The sequence below is a fragment of the Grammomys surdaster genome, unplaced genomic scaffold, assembly GCF_004785775.1.
Source record: "Grammomys surdaster isolate TR1022 unplaced genomic scaffold, NIH_TR_1.0 141, whole genome shotgun sequence".
Classification (NCBI taxonomy): Eukaryota; Metazoa; Chordata; class Mammalia; order Rodentia; family Muridae; genus Grammomys; species Grammomys surdaster.
In genome coordinates this window covers 454,342-468,748 of record NW_021604599.1, presented here as the reverse complement: position 1 = coordinate 468,748, position 14,407 = coordinate 454,342, and the positions used below count along the sequence as shown (strand labels likewise).

The 14,407-nt window shown below is 44.0% G+C and overlaps 1 protein-coding gene across 5 annotated transcripts in view; it reads right to left on the bottom strand.

Moving 5' to 3' along the window:
• Positions 1-14,407, bottom strand: part of Sgms1 (sphingomyelin synthase 1) — a 256,971-nt gene that overhangs the window by 133,093 nt on the left and 109,471 nt on the right. Inside the window, exon 1 of one of the 5 annotated variants that reach the window (XM_028764016.1) lies at positions 10,949-11,010. The exons of the other annotated variants lie outside the window; for them this stretch is intronic. The gene's annotated coding sequence lies outside the window, so the exon portion shown is untranslated. Of the gene's footprint in view, positions 1-10,948; positions 11,011-14,407 lie in introns of those variants that run through there. 5 annotated transcript variants of the gene reach the window in all.

The following is a 14,407-nucleotide window of genomic DNA, read 5'->3' as shown; positions in this document are numbered from 1 at the left end:
AAGTTGGAGCCTTGCTTCATCCAGCAAGTGAGTGCGTATGAACCTGTTGTACACGGTCACCGACCCCACATCCTATCCTTGGATCGCTGAACATGCTGTGGGAACTGGTCTCCACCAATGGGAGCTGACACAGAACTCAGTGCCAGAGCAACTGAAATACACAGCCAAAGCCCCAAGGCCCGACCACCTGAGTTCTATTCCTAGTGCTATGTAATTTTTTTTTTTAAGAAAGAAATAAAAAAAGTAAAAACCTGACAGGGATCCTAGGGATAAAAGTATCCCCACTACCTCCACCCTCCTGCCTCTGCTGCAAAGTCCGACTGGTATCAGAGTGAGGTCTGGAGTTCTCACCAAACCTCTCCAGGTTTTATGTTACATGTCAGGAGGGAGGGGAACTCTGGCTCCACTCACACCTATCCCCACAATGTGGCAAGTCTCTGAGAGATGTCCCAATATTCCTTTTTTGAACTTCCCACAGAAGCATCTGTCTAAGGACCCATCTGTACTAGAGTGTGCAGTCCACTTGTCACTTAATTGCTAGCACTCTGCATGGCAGTTCAAATACCTGTAGACTAAGAAGAAAGTGAAGATCCACTCTTTAAAGCAGTGCAATCCACACGGCCCAAGCCCTGTTAAAGCTGGGGGGGGGGGTAACACCAGGGCCTTCTCAGTTCTATCTTAATAAACATTCCCACTCAGAGCTGAATGGAACCCATAAAATTCAGTATAATAAGCCAGAAGGCAAAGCATGTGTTAAGTTGCAGAACCTTCATTTGACAAGACCAGATAACTTTGCAACCAGAAACCTTTTGGTTTCAGGTTTCACTGGTAACCTTAGTGTCTGCTTACCTGTGTGAGGGTGAGCCAAGGGTATGTATGCCTGGCTTTTGCTTTTGCTCTCTAGCTAAGCACACTCAGGGAAATTACCCCAATAACAACTTTCAGGGAAGTCAGCTTCTGAGAGAAATCAACTCACTCTGAACTGAGCAAGATGAGAATGCAGACTCCAAAGACGGTTCTCTAGACGAACATATATATCCTAATGGAGGTGGGGGTTGCAAGCCTTTAATTCCAGCAGAGGCAGAGCCAGTGGGATCTCTGAGTTTGAGGCCAGCCTGGTCTACAAGGTGAGTTCTAGGCCAGCCAGGGCTACATATGAATACCCTGTCTCAAAATAAACAAAACCCCAACATACTCTACACATCAATTTGATTGGCTTATAAGATAGGAACCAAGATGTCTGACAACATCCTGGAAGTGCAGAGGAAGGAACACAGTAGCTGATCAGTCCCCAAAGTAGATAGCCTCATAAACCTCAATATGGTACTGAAAGCCTGGCAGCTCCTGGAGAGCTGTTAGTATTTAGCTCGTGTCAGAAAGTTGCAGACGCAGGGTCTGATGCTGGCTGCGAGGTCAGTGGGGTGTTGTCAAGTACTGTCATCTCAATGTCTACTCCCTTGTTCCTAGATGTAGGAACCTTGGGTACAGAGGAACTATTACCATATATTGGATGCTGTCTTCTGAAGACCCTTGGTCCAGCCCTGTAAGGTACTGCTGTCTCATTTAATACTGCAGCTAATCTTCAAACGGGCCACTATTCTACCAAGCCAGATGCTTCAGGATGAGGGGGGTCACGGCTAAGACCAGTGAATTCCATGGGTATAAGTCCACAGATACAGCTCTTTGACTGTGAACCAAGTCCCTTGGTCAGCAAATGCTTCATGGAAAAGCATGATTCTCCATGCCCATGAACAGTAACCTTCACAGAAGCAATAACACAAAGAAGGCAAATGTATATCCAGAACAAGTGTCTATTCTAGAAAGAACAAAGTGCCACCCTTTCCACAGTGGCAGGCCAGAGAAGCTGGAGTCTGGTGTCAGATCAGCAAAGGTTGGCAGGAGTGCTGACAGACACCACACCTTTGGAAAGCAGTGGCGAAAGCAGTGGCAAAGGCAGGCACAGGCTGCCTCTTCCTAAGGCCTCTATATCTGGACCAACTTTGGAAGGTGTCAGCCCTTTGAGGGTGGCTTCCCTACCCTAACATTCCCCTATGGGAACACTTGAGATAGACACAACTAGAGAGGTTTCCTAGGTGATTCTAAATCTTGCCAAGTTGTCAATCAGGACCAACTATCACACTCACAATCTTGTCCCAGCAATCTGTTAAATGTGCTAGGATAACTATACTTATAAAACAGGATGGTTCTGTGTTTTTTATACTTCAGAGGGAAGAGCTCAAACCCAACCATTTCATCCTTTTTGTCTTTCACATTATTGTTAGTGCAGCAAAAGACACATCTCAAAATCTACCATCTTGAACATTTTTAAATACACAGTTTGTGCATTAAGGAGAGCGACACTATAGCCAGGCATGGTGCCTTTAATCCCAGCACTAGAGAGGCAGAGGCAGGTGGATCTCTGAGTTCAGGCTAGCCTAGTCTACAAATAGCTCCAGGATAGCTGGGGCTATATAAAGAAAATCTGCCCCACTCCCAAAATTATATTTTCATACAATTGTATTAACACATCACCAAAATTTCTCCATCACCCCAATCAGAAATTCTGTTAAGCAACAGTTCCCTAGTTCCCTGCCCCCACCACTGAGCATCATCAGTAAACCACCGTTCCACTGGAAGGTTTTAGAGACTGCATCAAGTAGACAATAGCCTTATTTGTTCCTTTGTGATGGGCTTTCTTTACTTAGCAAATAGCTTTAAGGTCATAGAAGTTATACCATGAGTTGAAATTTTTTTACTATTTATATGTGAATATGTGTAGTATATGTATATGAATAGACTTGTGTGTGTGTGTGTGTGTTTGTGTGTGTCGCTGGGGGGAACCAGTAATCAACTCCAGTGTTACCTCTATCACACACAAACAACTTAGTCTTTGAGACAAAGTCTCTCAATGAACGCAGTGCTCGCCAACTGAATACCTCACCAGCAACCAGGAATCCTCCTGTCTCTGCCTTCCTAGTGCTAAGACTACAGGTGGATATTACAACACCCAGCTCATTTTTTAAACTGATTATTTGTGAATCTCACATCACGCATCCTAATTGTGCTCACATCCCAGTATTCTCACGTCCAACCCCCCTTCTCTGGGACCCCCATCCATAAAAAGCAAGCATGTCCATTTTGTGTCATCTGTATACCCATTGGAGCATGGCTAAATTGCACATGGCCATTGCCCCTAACCCCCACCCCAGAGGATTTATCTTTCTCCACTTGTATCCATGTCAGAAGCCATCAGCAGAGGTGAGCCAGGCATGGCCAGAGAGGGGCAGGCCCAGCTCTCCTGTAAAAGGGTTGGACCAGCTCTCCTGCACCCAACTTTTAACACGACTTTAGGCAACAGCTCAGACCATGGGTTTCAGGGGTCACTAGGGTCACAAACACCTACAGGACCCTTGACCATATCAGACCACTGACCCACTTATGGCCCTCAACAGCTGCACTGGCCACTAATATCCAGCTTTTTAATGTAGGTGCTAAGGATCTAAACCTATGACAAATATAGTAAAGTGCATGGCAAGCACTTTACTAACTGGGGCAACTCCACAACCACAATTTCCTTCTTTTAAAAGCAAAATAAAGTCATTCTACTTTGTGTATAGAGAGTATTCTATTTCTCCATTCATATATCAGTAAATATTTAGGTTTCTTTCAAGTCTTAGCAACCATAAATACTGTTGCTATGAAGATGGATGAGTCTTTAAGGTTCTGTTTGTGATTACTCTGTGTATCTAACCAGGGGTGACATTGCTGGGTCACATGTACTATTTTTCATGTTTTGAGGAACTGTCATACTACTGCTTTCCATGGTAGCGGAGCCATTTCAAATCACCATAAAAACCACAGCAGGGCTCCAATTTTTCCACATCCTCATCAACATACTCATTATTTTCTGTTTTTTTTTTTAAAGACAGCATCTTTAAAACCAATTAATTGAATTCATTTTTTTATCTCATCTATGCAGTTGGCTAAAAATGTCAGAAAACCAGATTTGCATCAATTCTAAATACCTCTTGGGAGACAATTTTAATAAAGTAACTGAGAAGAAAAAAAAGACAGAGAAGGAGAAAAGGGAGGGAAAGGGAGGAGAGCAAGCGCTGGAAACAAACACATACAGACCTGAAACACCCACTTCTGAGGCAAGCATTGTGGTAACCTTTGGTCTTTTTACCTGTACCCAAATGCCTTGTCTTCAGAGCTCTTGGGAGAAGTTACAAAGTCCCACCCAGCACAACATCAGGACCTAATAAGCACTAGGATGCGGGAGGTTCAGATGGTAAGGAGGACAGAGTTTTGTTATTACTGGAAAACCACCAGAACTTACAGAAGGCCTCACACTAGCATTTCAGTACAGACTTATCAACCATTCAGATGATATTGTCTTATATAACTGGGCATCACTTCTCCAGCCTCAAGGATGTCATTATAGTTAATATTAATAGCATATTCACTTTTAAAAATGCAAGAACACAAACATATTCTTTCAAGGAGTAGACAGGGTGTCAGAGCATAAGCAATGGTAACAGCACTAAATTACACCTCTCCACAGTTTGAAAGCAGCAACAAAACCATGCACCTGAGATTATAATTAACCTAGTTCTACAGCCAAGGAGGGGAGGACATTGTGAGACAACTGTTCACTTTTTTTTTTCTGGTTAACCAATTAAAATAACTGTCTTTTAAACCGTTGGTTCAGGCTAAGTTTGTATGTCAGTATGTGGAAAAGTAAAGGCATCATTGAAGAGTGCACAAACATCTTTTTCTTAGAATTGTGTCTGGCTTTTCCATGATATTGAGAGAATGTAGGTTAGAGAATCAAAACTATGCAACCCAAACGACCACCAAAAAGCTGCCCTTCAGCCTGTTCCTGGAAACTTACTAATAAACTATAGCAAAGTACAGAATACCTTGGAATGTTATAAATACCTGCTGAAGTGTTACAAAAAGATGAATACATTTAAACATCAATTACATGCAAGTGGATTTTCAAATAAAAGCTAAGTGAAGAGCAGGCAAATCAACCTTCTGCAAGCCCCTAGTCCTGGTCTAAGTACTTTACACTTCCAATCTGCACAAGCCTTCTGCTTTGAGTTCCATCAATATTACAACGTATTCTGAATGGCTCCTCCTTACAACACACGTGTTATTTACATACTCAGCTGAGAAATATCCATGTCAGAAACACTCTAAAACATTAGTTATGCTACTGTCTTGGGTCTCTAACCTTTTCAGTCCAGTGATATCAAGCCATAGTAACCTCTTCTTTCTATCCACCCAAAGAAATAGCCTATGACAGCACATCACCCTGATCATGACCTTAGCGTAGGTTTATTAGCTCAGGATTATAAAGGAATCTATGGTTTAATAATGATTCTTTTAAATATCCTTATTTCTGAAAAGAAAGTACATGAGTATGTAATTTCAAATATCCTTTTCGTGGTTCAAGATTTTCTAAGATGTTGGTGGATTTTCAAAGGGCTCTTTAGCCAGTACTCAGAACGCACAGAGTGACATCATGGAGTCTTATTAGTACTGGATCTCAGTGAACCGGGCTGAAACACTACTGCCCACAAAGCATGCCCAATGAGATCAATTCCTGAAGCAGTGCCATCTCTGCTATCAACAGTAAGACTGCACACTCTTGACACTCAGAGGACCTGGCATTGCCTCATCCCATCTGCCCCCTGAAGCTTCCTTGCAAATTGACTCCTTCCCCTCAGAAGATGCCAATAAAACATTGAGTGCCTCCTCCGAGAGGAGCTGGAGCGGGTAAAGGATGGTGAGCACGATCAAGTTACACCATACACGTGTACAACATTCTCAACGCATCATTTTTTTTTAAGGGGAAGAAGTTGAGTGCTGACAAGCAAGTAAGTTCCCTCTGCTTTACCCTCAACCCTGCCCTCACGTGAACTGTTCTTGTTAAACCTGAATCTCACTGCCCAGCAACAACCCAGGTGTGTTACTTCCTGCCCAGCACTGACCCTGTCTCACCCGAACTGCTGGGCAGACCCTCAGACCTAAAAGTTCTAATCTCCAAGGTACCACCTCTGACAAGGCACCTGGCTCACCGTGCTCGGACAGAAAGCGCATCTCAGGAGGATCACTCTGACAATTTCAACCCCAGATTTTTACAGTATTTCCCAGGACATCCAAAGGACAGGACTCATTCAGAACACTTACATTATTACTCTTAAAGAGCCTGGGAGCTACACACTCCTCTGTGAACACTCTAGTTTCAGGAACGGTATGAACGTCCTTTCTGATAATCTCCTCATCCCAGCACGGGGTGCGGCATGAATCCTGCACAGACCACAGACTACCACGCAGCACTCATGACTTCTCCATCCCTTTTACACTGACACAATTCTGCTTTTAGACTTTATGGGAAGACACTCAGTGCAACATTACCTCTATCCTGCTTTCTTACCTAACAACTCAACTCACATGACTCACTCTCAGCTGGGGCTCACTGCCCACTGCCAACACTAGAAATGTGACCATTGACACCTTGTCCAAGGTGTCGTTGGTTTTCATCAAACTGCTTCTACTTTCTTCTGTTTTCAACCACACTGTCGTTTGTGGGAAGACCGACTCTATCTGATTTTGGAATCTGACCTGCTTTGATTTTGGTATCTCTCTGGTTGGGATTTGCTGTGGCTGCTGCTTGGGACTGGAAGCTCTGTAGTAGAGAGAGATACAATGTCTGCCCCACAGTCACAGTTTATAGTCAAGCAAGTGAATAAAGAGCACACTGTGTGCTCTGGTGACATGCTCCCAAGAAAACAGTGCAGGAATACAGGACACGGGGAGGTGAGAGGAAGGAGAGATGGGGTCAGCAGCTGCCTAGGACGGCCTCCAGTCTGCTATTCAAACAGAGCAAAGGGGAGCTTCATAAAGAGCCAGTTGTTCTGTGCTTACAATTGAGAACAAAACTAAACTCGTCTACAGATAACTGAAGTCTGCATGCAGCAGCCTGGCCTCCTCTAGACTCATCTCCTGCCCTCTTCTCTCCCTATCCATGCTCCGGCAATGCTATCTGTTCTTCCTCTGAACGTGCTCCCCTTATTCACGTTCCCCTCCCCTGCCCAACTGTAAAAGCTTCCTATTCTTGCCCATCCTCAGCAGCACCCCAGAGAAAGGAACAAACGTGAGAATGACCAGTTCACAAACTACCAATGTAAAAGCAAAGGAAATTATCTAAGACAATCACTACATTATCAGTTTTATCACCACTAAACAAAATTTTGCAATAAATACAAAACTACTTTGCTATATTTTTCATTAAGGAGGATACCTGATCCAATACATTGAATTTTTCCCTCTTCTTCCAGTTCATTAAGAAAATCAGTTTGCAGATGTAACTCTATATGACTCATACAGAGACTAAGAAAAATTGACAGGCAATTCTTGAGCAAAACCAGTCTGTGAATAATCACCATGAATACAGACAAAATGTGAATTCACCAGCCTGGAAGATGGATAAAGGCCTCTAACCCAAGTTTGGTCCTTGCAACTCATCAAGGAAGCCAGACATGGTAGCATGCATCTATAACCCCAGCATCCCTACAGTGAGATGGGAGGCTGAGGCAGGAAAGAGGCTGGAAAGTGGCAGGCCAGCTAGCCTGGAATCCTCAGTACAGTGGCAGAAGCAAAAGAGACTCCATCTCAAAGAAGGTGGAAGGTGAGAACTGACTCTCAAACGCTGTTCTATGACTTCTACACATATGCTCTGGCACACACGCAATGCATGTATGTGCGCCTACATGAACATACATATGCACATGTACGCACATGCAGACATACTTCAAATATACACAAACTATAATGCTGAATGAAAATGTATTTGTCTTTAAATAAATGAAAAATGCAGTAACATGGTAAAATACATGGTATCATTAAAACGGGGGGGGGGGCTTAGGATTACTTGCTAGATAATTATACGTAATTACATACACAATTACAGTTTTGAATATAGGTATTTAACAAAATTGGCCATCTTGTCTCACAGTCCATTTATGTTGTGTTGTGTTGTGTTGTGTTACGTATGTGTGCTGGGCGGAGAGAAGAAAGGCTTGGGGTTTTCCCACCTGTTTGAGCAGGAGGCTTACTTTATGGGTGGTAACTGAACATGATACTTGCAATTTGGAAATGTCTGGAGTGGGCATTGCATCCTCATTACATCAACACACCACTGGCCAAGCCCTCATTGTGTCTTCATGAACACCCTCTTCCCACAAGGCTGCTCACTAGACAGAACCAGTCTGTAGATACAGCAGATCAAAAACACTTACCTGAGTAAGCATACAGTCAGTGAACTGATGACGTGAACAGCTACCTCCAACCTCTCCCCCAATGGAAAGATCCACAAATGAGGAAAGACATTGCAAAACAGAACAGCAAGAGAAGTAAAGGAAGCTACCTGCCTGGGCTCATTCCATTGCTAAGCGCCTAAAGGCTGTGGCTGTAGGCGGAGACAGACCCAAGGAGAGCCTGGTGATTTCCATCTACCCACAAGGCAAAAGAAACCAAGGGCAAGCTGACTGCATTCTATCTAAGCAATGAGTCCCTACCCACGTCCCTAGTCAGCTGCTCATCCCTGAGATTATATTTTTAAAATTCTCTATGTACAACTGTGAGGGTCAACATTTTCACCAAGAATGCTATAGGGCAAAACCACTTTCTCTTTCAGTCTCCAGATGTCAAGTGTGGTTCACAGGCTTTTTCTAAGGGGCAGACAGCACCACACAGAAGACATAAACTCCTCCGTTACAACAATCGCCATAAACCTGGATTGAATTGTTCACAGATCAGAAAATGAACCTGACGCTCAAATGAGATTCTCAGCACTCGTCAACTTCCCTTATGCCATGAAGATAACGAGAACAGAAAGGCAAGGTTAAGCTAAATCCGAAATGTGGTCAAGTTCTATTAATGTAAAACCATGACCTTAGGGAGAGAGGGGGACAGAAGCATCAAGATCAAGCACTTTAAATCCTCACAGAATAAGGTGGAGGCAAAATCACTGCATCACCACAAGCATGCAGAGTATTCCCTGCTGAAATGAGAACCCCAAGCTGGGAACCCCATTTGTAATGTCTCCCAAGACCTCAGGCCTGTGAGTAAAATGTGACAAACTCACCTTTCTTTGTCACTAACAAGGAAGTAACTGGGCTAGAGAGAAAAAATTTGCAGGCTTGTGTGAAAACAGCCAAATGCTGTTTTTCTAGAACAGCTGGCTCAGAACACACTAATCTATGTGTCCTGGAATAAGACACAGAGTCTGGTTCCCAGGTCTCAGCTGAAAAGAGCATAGCCTGCAGCCTGCTCTCCATCGATAAAGGTGAGAGCCCTCCATGGCTCTTCCTGTTACCATCCCACCCACATCTGGAGGGACTGAGACATTAGAGCACTCAGAACTGTGCACAGCCTCATCACATTGATACATAGATGGATACTGAGCAGGTTATCAGGATATTTCACCAAGAGAGAGAAAGAATGCCAGGCTAGCCAAGTCGCATACATGACACCACGCTTCTTTGTAGCTAGAAATGTCCCTGGAGTGTGAGAATATGCTGCACATGTTGAGAAAAAGAGTCTGAGCCAAGGTGTGTATGAACAGACACCGTGTTTTCTCTGGTGAAGACTGGAACACAGTATCAAATACAGACTCACACCAGAAATTCATGCAAAATACCTGAAACCAGGGTGTGTAGTGGGGCTCCACCAGGCCTCTCCCATGGGGATCTGATGAAGCAAGTCTGGGTATCTGGGTGGTGCCTGAGAACCTTTGCTTTTAACAAGCACCTGAGGAACTGTATAAGCTCAGGCAAGTCTGGGGAACACTGGAGTAGACAATCATGCTCAGTCTACAGCACCAATTATGTACACTATAATAAATGGGAACCATCGCAAATAATGGTCTTCTTATACAATACTACCATTTTGACAATAGTCACTTTAAAGAAAGGTTGGTAAGTTGTGCAATACTGGACAGCTAATAAATACAGACAGAAACTAGAACTGAGTAGATGCCTAACTCTGGCAGTGTGCTGTGACCATTATACACACAGCCTCATTGGCAAGCTCAGATGCTGCCCATCCTATAAAAAGTACCAGCAGAGAAATATTTCTGCATTAGCTTTTTAAAATCACTACCTGCATGCTGAGACCCATGCTGTTTCTATGCATATTATCTTCATACAGTATCTTTAGTCTCTAGACCTGTCCCTGGGAGGTAAAAAAGAGCCAAGCAAAAGGCCAGAGACTCATCCCATGCAAACAATTCATTTTAGCAGAACTAGAGTATGTTATAATTTAGCCCCCAAATCTGTGAGACGCAAGGCTAGATTTCTGCTTTCTTTAAAGTCTGGTTCAGTCGTTCAAAAGAGGAAGTGGAGGCTAGGCATTTATATCAATTTGTGAAGAACAACAACAACAAAAAGGGAGAATACAGGTGAATCCTGAATCCAGATGGCTCCCCTGTGATCCTTTGACTTTGCATGACCATGGCAGGAAGCATCCAATGGGAACCGTGGTCCATACTTGGAACATCCATCATCCAGGGCTGCTAGCTTGCTTCATTTGGGAAGCAAGCCATACTCCACAGTGCACAGAGGAGCTAAGCTGGGGTAAAAGGTGGGCTGTTTAAGGGAGCTGTACAGTTTCAGCCCAGTGAAATCTTCCATTTTACAAGTATTAAGTTTTCTTTTGTTTTGTTTCAAATTAGGTTATTTAAAAAATAATAATCTTTTTTACTTGTCCTTAGTTAAAATGAAGGGTATAATCTGTCACAGGATCAATAACCCCAACCCTCTCAGGTTAGCTAGAAACTCATTTGAGTTTCAAAAGGAAACAAAAAGTAAAATCATGATTCATCCAAGCACTGGCTTAGGCCTCTATGCTTACAGTAGGGACGGGACAAATGACTCACCCAATTCCTTGCTGAGGCCTCTGTATGTAGCAGGGATAGGCAGAGACCCTGTGCCGTTGACTCTTTTCTTGTAACCCAAGGTTGTCAGGCTGCAATAAATGCTGCAAAGAGAGGTGCAGCTAGGGAAGGTGTCCCTACTATAGCGTCACCTGAACAATGACATCAGGGAAATGCAGAGCAGGCACACCTATGGGGGACATGCCTCCACCCATACATGGTTCCCTCCACTCCACCCAAAGCACAGACCTCCAAACATTTCCAGCCTCATCTATGTCTCTGTCCAGGGAATAGGGATCCTTCCCCTGTCTCCTCCCTTTTGCTGGCCTTGGACACCCAGTCTCTCTTTGTGCAGATCTCTAACAGAAGGCTATGACCCCGGGGGGACTTTTCTAACCTCCTGGTCACATGTGGCCCCTACAAATTAAATCTATTACACATGGTACTTTCCTAGCACAAGCCACAACAACTGTAATGAAATCATTATTTCTGAAATGTAACAGATATCTGCCCCTAGAAACTAACATCTATAGGGCAAAGGTCACTGTTAGGACTCTCTTCTTTCGTATCACCAGTATCTCAGAACCAGCAAAGGCCAGTATACACTAAAGCATTCCAGGTAGGTACTTCTGTGTGTTCTCTCAAGGACAGCCTGGAGCTACCTTCTTCACTGTGTTGGATACACCACAGATTTCCTTCTTCACAACAGATGTTAGGAACTCTATGAAAGTCATGTGGAAAATAAACACGAAGGCCACAAACTGAGCAGGGGAGAGTTTGTCTACTCGGTGTCTTGGTTCACCTTACCCAACTATACTGTGAAGAGGAAGACATTGAAACAAAGTGGTGACCGCCTAAGATCACACAGGTCAACCACAGACCCAAGCCAGCTCACATGACTAAGTGCTGCCACACAGGAAGTACTGTAAAACCCCAAAGCTCCTCAAAGGCCTGTCCATCCAGACCCTGTGATCTAGTACCAAATGTAACAGGACCCATAGTTCTAACAGTAAGTATGGGTTACTCAGCTGCCCTGCTTATAGGTCCAGAGGGAAAAACAACTCGCACGAGATGACACACAGCGCATTGGTAGCTAGGGCTGGACTCCATCCCCCTGAGCTCATCCATCCTTCTGACAGATGGACCCACCACTCACAGGAGGTCTCTAAAATACAAAGAATACCTCAGGTCATGCTTTCATAAGTTCCTACAATGTTATAAACATCCGAAAGCACTGCCTGAGCTAATACAAGCAGAACGGAAGGGCTGCGTCCTTCTTTTGCCTTGCACTTGCCACTGATCTGGGTTCTACAAGCTTCTTGTCTCTGCATTTCCGTGCAGCTCTACTGAGCAACAAAGCCAAGAACACCAAAGCCCTAGAGCTCGAGTAGCAGGCTAAGCTGGCTACTGAGCTGGCTAGAAAGCAAGCAGCTGGGATCTCCTTATCAAACCAAATCTGCATCACCAAAACCACATTCTAAGAAACTACACGGTCACATTGCTGTGCAAGAGCAGAGAGGTGGGAAGAGGCCTGATTTGTGAGATGCACACTGTATTAGTCAGGGTTTCTACTGCTGCAGTGAAACACCAGGACCAAAAAACCAAGTTGGGTAGGAAAGGGTTTATTTGACTTATACTTCCACATTGCTGTTCATCGCCAATAGAAGTCAGGACAGGGACTCAAACAGGACAGGAACTTGGACACAGGAGCTGATGCAGAGGTCATGAAGGGGTGCTGCTTACTAGCTTACGTCACATGGCTTACTCAGCCTGCTTACCCAAAACCACCAGCCCACCATGGGCTGGACCCTCTCCCATTGATCAATAATTGGGAAAATACCTTATAGCTGGATCTCATGGAGGCATTTTCTCAACTGAGAAAACACTCTCTGGTACTCTAGCTTGTGTCAAGTTGACACAAAACCAGCTAGCACATGAAACAGCATCCAGAGGCTGGGTGTCTCTACACTAAGCCTGATGTATATGAGAAGTGAAATTCAACTACTTCATCCAGTCTCCAAATTGGAGACTCAATTAACCACTCATGCTGCTACAATACTAGCCATCACTGATGTAGGCCAGACTATGCCACCAACTGAAAAAGTTGGTCACAGGAGACTCTTACAGAGATATCATCCTTATTGGCCTCATGCCACACGCAGGAGCTTCAGGCTAGCATAGCACACTGCAGGATGGTGTAGCAACACGAGGGAGAAGCTCTCTTCTGACCTGGAGCTCCAACCTGTAGGTCCCTCAGTTATCATGAGTTCCAACGTAACCTGCCACAGCCATGAAGCCTACTAAAGACCCTTGATAAATCTACTCAGGGAAAACTTACAGGGTGACTGCTGAAGGTCATCTGTCGCTAGCCCCAGCCATTCAACAGACACACAGTCACCTCAGACACCCAAAGGTGCTGATGGGAGAACACTTTACTTAAAACAAAAGTCAATGGATCCTTGAGGTTTGAGAGGTATTTGTTTTTAAGGGAAAATAAAAACCATACCTACACATCAAGGCCCAGCCCTACAGGACGCTGACTCCTCTGTGCTCTCTGTGTTGATTTCAAGCTGCCCTTCCCTAGTCTGGTTCACCTTAGCAGATGGTGACTTCCCTTTCTCCTGTGTGACCCTGACAATGACTCATGACAGGCACATGTGCAAGCCCTTGGTTAATGATTAGCAATTGTTTACTCCACTCAGCTGCCTACTACACAGAAACAAAATCAAACCAATCTAATAATTCCTGCGTTTAAATCAACCACAAGACCTCTACTGGAGAAAGAATACAGATATAGCTATATATGTACATACACACATATATGGCATTTATATACACATTATATATAAAATTATACATATTACATTATATAATATATATACACACACACACATTACATTTTAGAATCTATTCTGGGAAGGAGGTTGGAAACCTCACCACAGTTCTTACAGCTAAGGATTAAAATGATCTGAAATGTTGACTGCACTATAACTCTACAAAGCAGAAGAGGGTGAATGAGATTTGACTAAATGTTCTCATTAAGCCTAAACCACTAAAACAAGGCCTGTAACCTGTTACACTGACCCAGGAGCACTGTATGTTAGCAGGGACTATGACGGCACCCACCTCTACAGTAACAGTTTAGAGGCCAAAGTCCTGATGGAGCTAAAACCTTACATCCTAACAAAGCAGCACGTGTTAACTAAAGGAATTCCAGGTCTTATCCAACCACAGGCAAGAGGGAATACACCAAACTTCCACAGCCTGTAAAGTCAAAGTGCATCCTTATGTCTACTGGTGATGGAGGTAGTGTCTCCACACGAAAGTCCAATTTAATGAGGTCTCAATTGCATACAGTAACCCATCTTCATGGTCAGCTCTGTCAGCTCTGACCAATACACTGTGATCACCACAGGCAAGAGGGAGAGGGAGAGGGAGAGGGAGAGGGAGAGGGAGAGGGAG